Source organism: Numida meleagris, chromosome 2 (genome assembly GCF_002078875.1).
Source record: "Numida meleagris isolate 19003 breed g44 Domestic line chromosome 2, NumMel1.0, whole genome shotgun sequence".
Classification (NCBI taxonomy): domain Eukaryota; kingdom Metazoa; phylum Chordata; class Aves; order Galliformes; family Numididae; genus Numida; species Numida meleagris.
In genome coordinates this window covers 140631260-140641020 of record NC_034410.1, presented here as the reverse complement: position 1 = coordinate 140641020, position 9761 = coordinate 140631260, and the positions used below count along the sequence as shown (strand labels likewise).

Below are 9761 nucleotides of genomic sequence, written 5' to 3'. Positions count from 1 at the left end.
GTGTTCAGTACTCCAAAATAACTCACTCCTATATAACCGTAAGTCAAAAGTATATCTTTGCCTGCTGGGCACACATGTGAAGGGAAAACCTCCCGAACTACGGATGGTTTCGGGGAGATTGGAAGGGTGACAAAGCCCTTGTAATCTGTTGGGTCCGTTTTCATAAGCTCCGAAAGCTCTCTTGGAAAAGGAAATTAAATTTCAGCATGGAAAAGAGACAGGAAATTTGAGGATATGAAAAAGAAACTCCACCTTTTATTTCGATCCCATCCTCGTGCGTTCCTCCTGAGCATTGGTGCTCTCCGCTGACATAAGGCACAAGGAAGCGTTGCCCCTTACAGGAGCCTTCCTGCCATTGACAGCTGGGAACCCTCTCGATGAGCAGCGTGCTCCTCCTGTGTGTTACGCACATGGCTTTTGCTGGAGGGCTACCTCTGTGCAGAGTGTTTGCTTTGGAATAGTTGGATCCCTGCTTGGTGTCCCGTGTGGTCTTTCTTCACCCCGTCTCAATTTTTAGGGCCTGACCCAAAGCCCGTGGGGTGCTGCCCACTGTAGTGCTTTGACAGAGCTGCTCTTGTGTTAGAAGCTGGGGTTTGCCCCAGGTCCCCTGTCCCGCTTACGCCTGTGCTTGAGGTCCCTTCTGGGCTCTTCTGGGAACATGATGGTTTTTAATGGTGGAACACATTTTCAAGCTTATGAATGGCTGGGTGTGAATTAAAAGGGTTTGTGAGTTTTCTTGTTTTGCACTTATTTTCTTGGTTATTGTGGAGATGGCAGAGCCCCCATGTAGGTCCCTGGGGAACTAGATGCTGTATCCCTCTCCCACTTCCTCACTCCATTTGTTCCATGTGGGTGCTGCGGGGGGGGGAGGGGGTAACATTTCAGCAGGTTTAAATCCTAAGCAGTGACAGAGCCCTGCTCTGTAGCCCTACCCAAGCAGCTTCTGGTGTCTTTACCACCAAGTTTCTGAAGGACGCTTCTGTCAGACAGACTTACGTTGCACTTTTCTGCTAGGGGCACGTGAGAGCACAGTCCCTGAAAGAGCAAAAGGAGAAAAAAATCCAATCCCTTGTTCTTTGGGCTTGCTGTTTGTGCGTGGTCTGCTTGTGCAAGGGAGCAGCCAGTTGCTCTGTTTGGACCAACCAGAAGGGAACTCACAGCCTGGATTGCATTTTTTCTTCCAAACTTGACGATATTAGTAACAGTGGGAGAACCTCAACTGCAAAGGTAACTTTTAGCACTAAGCATCATTTTGTTTAAGGCTTTGCATCTGCTAATCAATTTGCTTTTCTGTTGCTGGAAAACTGGGAGTAATTTGGGGGGAAATGAGGGTCATGCAGATGGAAGTTCCATCCTCTTGGCTATAAGAGCATCCTTTATCCCCAAAACATTGCAAATGCTGCTATTAAATGATAGTAGTAGTACCTTTTTTATTAAGGGCGTCTTGCAGAAGTGTTTTCAGAAGTGTGGTGAAGCAGAAATGTGCTTCTAAGAGCAGATCCGGCTCCACAGCAAATTTAACATGCTGTTAATCCCACCACCTGGTGGAGCTTTTTATGGCGCCTGCTGAGGAACGCCGGATAAGCACGCGTTTTTGTTTGGGTTTGCTGGCCAGATGCCGTGAGTAGAGTTGCTTTAACTTTTTCCTTCCTCGCACCAGGCTGTTTTCTGTGCGTTCTACATATCCTATACTTTGCAGAAGGAAGCACAAGTCTGTGAGCGTCTCATCTGAAACATCGTCATCATTTCTGTGCGGACAGATAAATCGGTGACAGATTCCTTCCTTCCTGCCCTTCTCTTTCCCTTTCAGCACACTTTTTTTTTCCCTCCTTTTTCTTTCAGAAGTATGATGTTGGCATAGAGCACAGCTGTAACCTGGGCATCCAAAAGCCGTTTGCTTTCACTTAGGGGCAAACAACTTCTTGGAGGAAGCATCTGATCAGGAAGGGAGAAGCAGCGATATTTTTTTGCTTATCTGAGATTACTGGTAGAGGCTAAGGCATGGAGGTGCATGTAGGAAAAGTGTTGAAGAGATTCCCCTGCCCTTGTCTGATGTATGTAGTCCTGCTTGATTGTATCAGAATATGTAATGTTTGTTATCTGCTCAGTGAAGATGCTGATAAGTCAGAGGTATGCAAATGGATAAGTCAGAGGTATGCAAATGGATAAGTCAGAGGTATGCAAATTGACTGTCACTTGACAGCTCATACATCAGAATGGAATTAAGTACCACAGTGTGAAACTTTCTGTTAGCAGACATGGTCCTCAGAAAACATCTGTACAGGACAAGAGACTTGAAACATGCAGGCAAACTACTGTTGTGTGTGTTTATATTGCTTTTATTGCCTTAGCGTCTGTTTCTGAAGACAAGAGACTGACCCAGGCTTCAGCTCAGAAAAGTGGCAGCTCCCGTGTAGTCTGCTCCAGCGTACTGTGTGAGCCATGTTCCAGGCTTCAGGGTCTGCTCATTTGATCTCCTCAAGAACATGGGGGAAGTGCAGTTGTCTACCTGTAGGAACCTGTGTTTCAGCATCTTGAACGCAATGTGATTTTTGTTTCCTAACCATACCCACTTAGTGCTATTTGAACTGACCTGGACTACCTGTCCTGGCCTTCTGGAGTGGTCTAGAATACAGTCTGACACCTTGTGTCATGTTAAGGTCTCTAGAAAGGTGGCTCTTGTGTTTAGGGCGTTTCCAATGGCATTTGCAAACACTGTTTGGCACCTGTATTGACCCTCCCATGAACTGTGGGAGCTGGATATGTTTTCTGGGCACTAATCTTTAACTTTTAAAATATATTACCAACATAAGTGGTCTTGTCTATTTAGGAAGTAACTACATGTGACTCTGAGTTGTTCTTGTGGGCTCTGGACCAGACTGACATCCATCAGTGGCATCCACTGAGGAACCACCATCATTATTCTGATCACCCTTCCCACTCTTGCCCAGCCTCTTCTTTCTGTTGGTACTGCCTGTGTTTTTCATGCTGCAGTTTTTAAGTAACAAACTGAAATACTTAATGGAAAATACCCTACAAGCTCCTGTTGGTTGCGTTTGTCCAACATGCATAGGTATGAATTGCTGGGAAGTGCAGAACACGAGGAAGGGATGGCTGGGGTCAGAGCCCACAAGGACCAAACACGACGTTCCCCATATTTTGGTGCCTGTCCTAGAGCTGCTGCTGCCATGGAGGTGCCCACACGTACTTTGGGTGTCCCTAAAACCCTCTGAGCTGGAACCATTGTTATCTGCCACCTTCGAGGGTTGTTCTGCAGAGCAAAAGCCAGCACAGGGAAGCTTAAGTATTCAACTGGATGTTGGAAGCAAGCTTAAATGCCTCTGAACTCAATAATTGCTACTGAAATTTTCCCAAGATTGGTAGATTTCTTTAAATTATTACTTTTTTAGCTGTGATGCACTAATACAAAACGAAGGTTGTTCCTTTTAAAGGACACAACGTTATTTCTGGAAGCTGGATCTTCAATCAATGACTTAAACTTACATATCTGAAGTGCTGTATGTGCTGACACATCACAGTGCTGCACCAGCTCAACAGAGAAATCTAATTCTAGCAAATCTGCCAGCTCAGTTAATATGACCCTGCTAGGGAAGCATAAGGTGTCACCTCCTGATTTTTAGGTAAGAATCAGGTTCTCTATCTCCAGCTCAAATTCAGTGAGCACTGCACGTGGCCAGAACTGGATTTATTTTCAAGGTGCCTGCTAACAGCATGGCATGCAAAACTGAAGGTCATGTTAGAAGATGTCGTCTGAATGTTAGGGTTGAAGTACACCAATTGGAGTCCTACAGAAAGTCCTTGTTTGGGCTTAGTCTGGAAATGGAGTACTTTGTCCTGAGAATTCTACAAAATTGTATGGAAAGAACATGGTGTAGAGCTACCTGCAACTTGAATTGGAGCTGACCTCACTGCATGAGTCTCTTTTACGGCGTCTTGCAGCTATCGGGGTGCAATAAGGACATTCACGCCTATATCTTAAGTTCCTTTAATCTGATGGGATATAGTGATGCCTTTCACATGATCTGCCCATGGGCTGCAGCACACACTAGTGCGAGCCTTTAGCTGCTATTACACCATGCATCTCATGTTTTCTCTTATTAGATCTTGCTAAATAGGTTTGTGCAGATGATCTGGCTTAGCTTTTGGTTTGATGGGGAACCTGAGAAAAATGTTGGTTGATATTGACTCAAAGGAAACCTTAATTAAACGTAACCAGGTCAAGATAATCATCAAATCATAATTTTGATTTTGAAACAACAAGGCATTCTTGCTTTCTGGTTCACTTAAACTTAATTCCATGTCAATTTCAAACCCTTTGAGATAAAGCAAAGAATTTTGACTAGAAGAACCAAAAGGAAAATTTGCCTTTAGAAATATCAGGACAATCCCCGCAGGCACACAAGGTCGATCCATCCACATTTGTGTAGCTCTTCTGCTTGGCAGCCAGCTGCATACCTGGTCCAAGGCCTGCCACTTGGGTTTCTAACATAAAATGGCAAAACTGGCAAAAAATAGCAATGCTTCTGTGATGGAGAGTCAGGCATTAGTGAAATTCACGTGTCAGTTAAGTTCAGATTTCTCAGGAAGCATAAAGTATGGACATACAGCATTGTGCCCTGCTGTCAATGACGCACTGTGAGTTTGGGTCAAAGTTAAAGATACTGGGTGTAGTCTGTGTGTTTTTTTGTGCTGAAAGCCATCAAAGCACTGTGTGTGAGAGGCTGAGATCCTCCCTGGAGCTTTGGGGGGAATTTTCCTTGTTTCCTCTCAATTTCTCTTCCTTCTGATCACACACTGTAATGTTTTTCAGTCTTGCCTTTCCAGTATCCCTCTGATTCTCATCCCCTCTTTTGCATGTGTTCTTTCTCTCATCGGTCCCTGTGCCACTGTTGCTCCTTTCTAGGGGAGAACAGACTATTGCAGGCTATTTCTGTCTCTCTTCTACTCCCTTTCCTCTGCAGTGTTTTGTCCTTTGAGAGCCACGGTCAGAGCAAGCTGAGACATCAGGAGGGCCGAGGACACTTAAACTTTGCACCTGAGGTGATGTCCTGAGTTTGAATCGGGAAAGTCACAGGAAATCTGCAGCCTAATGGACAGAAGATCTTTAGGGACAGTGGCTACAGTGATTCACTGTCAGCACTCCATTGAATAGTGCAGTCATTGGCGATGTGCAAAAACTTGGCAACAAAAATCATTTGAGTTTCTGCTCTGTCTGCTGTAGTGATACCTGTGCTGCAAAGATTGTGCAGTTTGATACTTCTTCCAGATGGCTGTTGGTGCACTGCTTTTGCTGGCTTGGTTCCTGAGATCCTGCAGGGCAACAGAGAGCATCTCTGTCAGTCAGTCTCTGTGACTGCTGCAAAAGATTTTATGTGAATATTGCAAAAATATGTATGTAAAAGTTAAAAAAAAAAAGCTTCAGACCAGAAAAGCTAGAGGAAACTCCTGTAACGTGGTAGCAGGATGTGTGAGATAGCACAATAAAGGTTTAGGGTTGCTAGAGCCATCTCAGTGGCCACTCATTAGCTTGCTAGGGCAGTAACATGTATGGGTCTTGAACATAGGAAGTTCCATTCTACCACGTAGAAGAACTTCACAGTAAGGGTGATGGAGCACTGGAACAGGCTGCCCAGAGATGTTGTGGTGTCTCCTTTTATGGAGATATTCAAGACCCATATAGATGTCTGCCTGTGCGACCTATTGTAGGATACCTGCTTTTGCAGGGAGGCTGGACTCAATGATCTCTTGAGGTCCCTTCCAACCCCTGCAATACTGTGATTCTGTGTGTATACTGAGAGATAATGTAATCAAACCCATTGGAGAGTGTACTGATTACAGGCGGACTTTCTGCAAGCCACCACATTAGGTTTGATAAGATTTGTTTACATAATTGTGTGCAGTATTCAGGTGCTCTTTGGCCATTTTGTGGGACTGGAAGTGTTTCATTCACCTGTAAGATTTGTGTACTGTAAAATATTTTAAAATTTAAAATTTTTAGCAGAGAACTGTGGTGTGTAGTCCAGACAGAGGGAAACTTGGGGTGATTCAGATCTCTCACAAGTGGGAATTTCACTCCAGTTACAGGAAATAAATGTGATTTGAACAGACACCTTCTTCTGTTTTCCTCATGATCCTTAAAAGCCATGGAGGTTTTTAGAAAAAAAAGTACTGATCAATATATATAAGCTTTCCAAATGTTGCTGTGATTTGACGCAATGTTCACAATTCAGACTAGGTATTAGGAACCTCATTTCCTTATGGTGAAGGTCAAACACCGGAACAAGCTTCCTAGCAAGGTGATCCATGCCCCATGCCTATCACTATTCAGGAGATAGTTGGGTAATGCCCTCAATAATATGCTTTAACTCTTGGTTAGCCCCAAAATGATCATTCTGTTGGGCTTGATCTTTGTAGGCCCCCTCCAACTGAAATATTTTGATTTCTACTCTATTCACAGTTAAACTACACCATCATGGGTTGGATGTAGACACCCACTTGAGCCTGCCTGGGCTTCTCATAATGCACTGTCACTCTGATGTGAAGGATGGCCAGTGCTTCAAATGAAAATGCGCCTCAAGCAGCTACATAAGTGGTTGTGAGGCGAGGAGTAAAGGAGCAGGAGATCACAGAATCACAGAATTGCAGGGGTTAGAAAGGACCTCTGGAGATCATTGAGTCCAACCCTTCAGCTAAAGCAGGTTTCCTACAGCAAGCTGCTCAGGTAGGCATCCCGATGGGTCTTGAATATCTCAAAGAAGGAGACTCTACAACCTCTCTGAGCAACCTGTTCCAGTGCTCTGTCACCCTCACTATACAAAAGTTCATATCTGTGTATTTGTATGGAACTTCCTGTGTTCCAGTTTTTGGCCATTGCTCCTTGTCTTGTTGCTGCACACCACTGGAAAGAGTCTAGCTTCATCCAATTGCCTCCTGCACTTTAGATATTGATAAACATTGATCAGATCCCCTCTTAGCTTTTTCTTCTTCAAACTGAACAGACCTGTTGTCCACCAGAACACCCAGGTCCTTCTCTGCAGGGCTCCTCTCCAGCAGGTCATCCCCTAGCCTGTACTGATGCAGGACTCTATGCTTGCTTTTGTTGAAATCAGGTTCCTCTCCACCCTGCTATTCAGATGGATGCTGGCTGTTGAAAAATGCAAGACCGTATACAGTAACTGCAAAATTTGTTAAAACATTTGCTGGTAGCATGGAAACAAAGGAGTTTTGAATAAGTTACCTCTCTGCAACTCAGGAGTCTCTTGTCAATACTGGGTTGAGTGTAAATATTGGCTGAGTAAGCTACTATGTAAATGTGATTCATTTTGGGATTTTTTAATAGGGAAAAACTGGAGGTTTGGATGGAAAAGAATCAATAGGCTGCAATTACCATCTCAGCTTGTTTGGAAGGGGATGCCTGTTTCTTTTTTGCACAGCCAGGGGAGAATAGGATGCTCTTTCCTTCCACTGTCCCACTGTTGGAATAGAAGAGGGGCTCATCAGTTGTGTCTATGCTTCAGCCTGCTTAAGAGGAGGGCATGTTTGTCCTTTACCTATAGCCCTAAAAACAGTGGATGAAGAATGCATTGTTAGGCAAAAATATTCCCAGATGAAGCCAGAAGTGCTCAGTGCGGTCACTGCCTCTGTTGTTTCTTGGAGAAGAGTTTCCCTCTGCCCCAGTCTAGGCAGTAGCCCTTTGTCCTGTGTGTGGGGACTCTCACTGCACTAACTGACAAACAATCCTAGCAGGTCTCATGTTTGCTTCATTTACAGTTGTTATTTTTGGGAGGACAGTTCTCTAGTGGGAATGAGCCTGACCGAGAGTTAGATGCTAGAGCAGCAGGGAGCAAACCTTGGATTGTTGTTAGGCGAGCTGTCAGGGATGTGCACGTCCCAGCTTTCTTCTCTTGTATGTGTGAATTTCTTAAAGAGGCTTTGCTCAAAACATCAACTTCCATTATTTATCTTGCCATGTTGAAACTAAGGGATTTTCTGCATTTTATGAAAAAGAAAAAATGCACCACAGCTTCTCTTTGGAAAGCTGCATTTCATCGAGGTGTCAGTCTGCCTCAAGATTGTTCCTGGAGCCATGAACCATGCTTTCGGCATGTCTCTGAACGTGGCAGTTAATACTGGGAGTCTGACTGTCACCTGCCAGCAAAGTTTTGTGCCATTACTGTCTTGCTTGGAAATGTAGTGGCTGTGATGCACACATGCAGGAGGTGTGGGGATGTATCCTCAGGGAACAGACCAGAGGCAGAAGGAGAGACCCTCTCCCCAGTTCCTCCTTGAACTTCCTGTACGTGCTTCACATTTGCTTGGCATAAATGCATGCGTTAAGTGTTGGATTGCCAGGGTGGAGTGCAACTCTTCCTGCTTTCAGAAACTACTGAAACTTGTATTGCCTATTCCTGTGCCGCTGACATCTGTCTCAGTTGAATTATGAGATTTTACATTCAGGCATCAGTGCTTGAGGGTTGCATCAAGGGTAAAACCAGGTGAGACTTTTGCATTTTTGAAAAGCATCGCCCTCTAACCTCCTCACCTCTACCAAAGGAGCTGCTTCAAATTTGTCGAAGCCAGGATCCCTTTTTTTTGTATTCTTGTATCTAATCAGGTGTTATTTGACAAGTGTAGCTCTTAGAGATGGAAATTCTGTTATTAGGGTACTGACGCTTTTCTGAATATTAAAAACCCTCTTGCTTTTTTCAGCTATCAAAATCAATCTTTCTGATCTCCCCTTGAGCTGTTATGCTGTCTTCCAAGCTGATTGCTGCTCCTGGGCAGGTGCGTGGCAGCATTGCTTTGGCTGGCACTGACAATATTGACTTCCAAGGAAATTAAGGTGTTTCTGCTTCCAGTACCAACTACTGCTTTTGGTTTTTAATCCTCTCTTCCATCAGTAACAAATGCTGCATGACGATTTCACCTTTCTTCAAGAGAGAATAGGGTTGTGCACAGTAACCTTGAGTATAGACTTGTCATATCTAATGAGCTCATTAAGGCTTGATCTGCTCATTACCTGGGGACTCTTTTAAGCCTGAAATGTGTTAAGGAGACAGAGTGGGTAGGATGCTTCTCTCTGAGTCAGCACGGGGCTATTGCTCAGCACATGTGTTCGAATCGATTGCTGAAAGTCTCATCTGCTTAATGAGACTTGCAAAGCGTCTCAGTTCTCATAATCTCTGGAACACATGGCACTTTTTTGAACAGGCTCATTGATGCTGTTTTTCTTACCCAGTTCCAACTGGACTCTTCAGTCTGTCTAGCAGAGTTTGTTTTCCTAGGCATATCTGCCATCACTGTCCAAGAGTATGGGTAGAGGTAAAAAAAGATAAAATCTCCTTTCTTGCAAAGTTACCTCATCAGATTTCCTCCCCTTCTCAAAGGAAATTCTTTTGTTGAGGTGACAGTCCTTGGTACTCTACTTATAGCTCCTATTGAAATTCAACTTACTGTCCAAAGTGCTTGGAATGTGAGATTGTTATGTTGCCTTGAAGGCCACTAGATCCTTGCAAACAATGCATGGTAAAAGATTTCAAACCTGATAAGTGAACTTTAAGGCATGCAGCAGGGACCTGCAGAAAGCGTCTTGTGTGTTGAAAGAGCTAGAGACTAAAAAATTGGTTCTTCTTGACACACTTGGTATCCAGAATTACAGGTGTCCTTCAGTCAGGCTGCTCAGCAGGCTGTCTTGGGAGGCATAAGCACAGTAAGCATTATGGCAGAGACTGAACTACTCC

At 44.2% G+C, this 9761-nt stretch overlaps 1 protein-coding gene across 2 annotated transcripts in view; it reads left to right on the top strand.

Moving 5' to 3' along the window:
• Positions 1–9761, top strand: part of ST3GAL1 (ST3 beta-galactoside alpha-2,3-sialyltransferase 1) — a 77266-nt gene that overhangs the window by 859 nt on the left and 66646 nt on the right. The window contains exon 1 of one of the 2 annotated variants that reach the window (XM_021386624.1): positions 1077–1227. The exons of the other annotated variant lie outside the window; for it this stretch is intronic. The gene's annotated coding sequence lies outside the window, so the exon portion shown is untranslated. Of the gene's footprint in view, positions 1–1076; positions 1228–9761 lie in introns of those variants that run through there. 2 annotated transcript variants of the gene reach the window in all.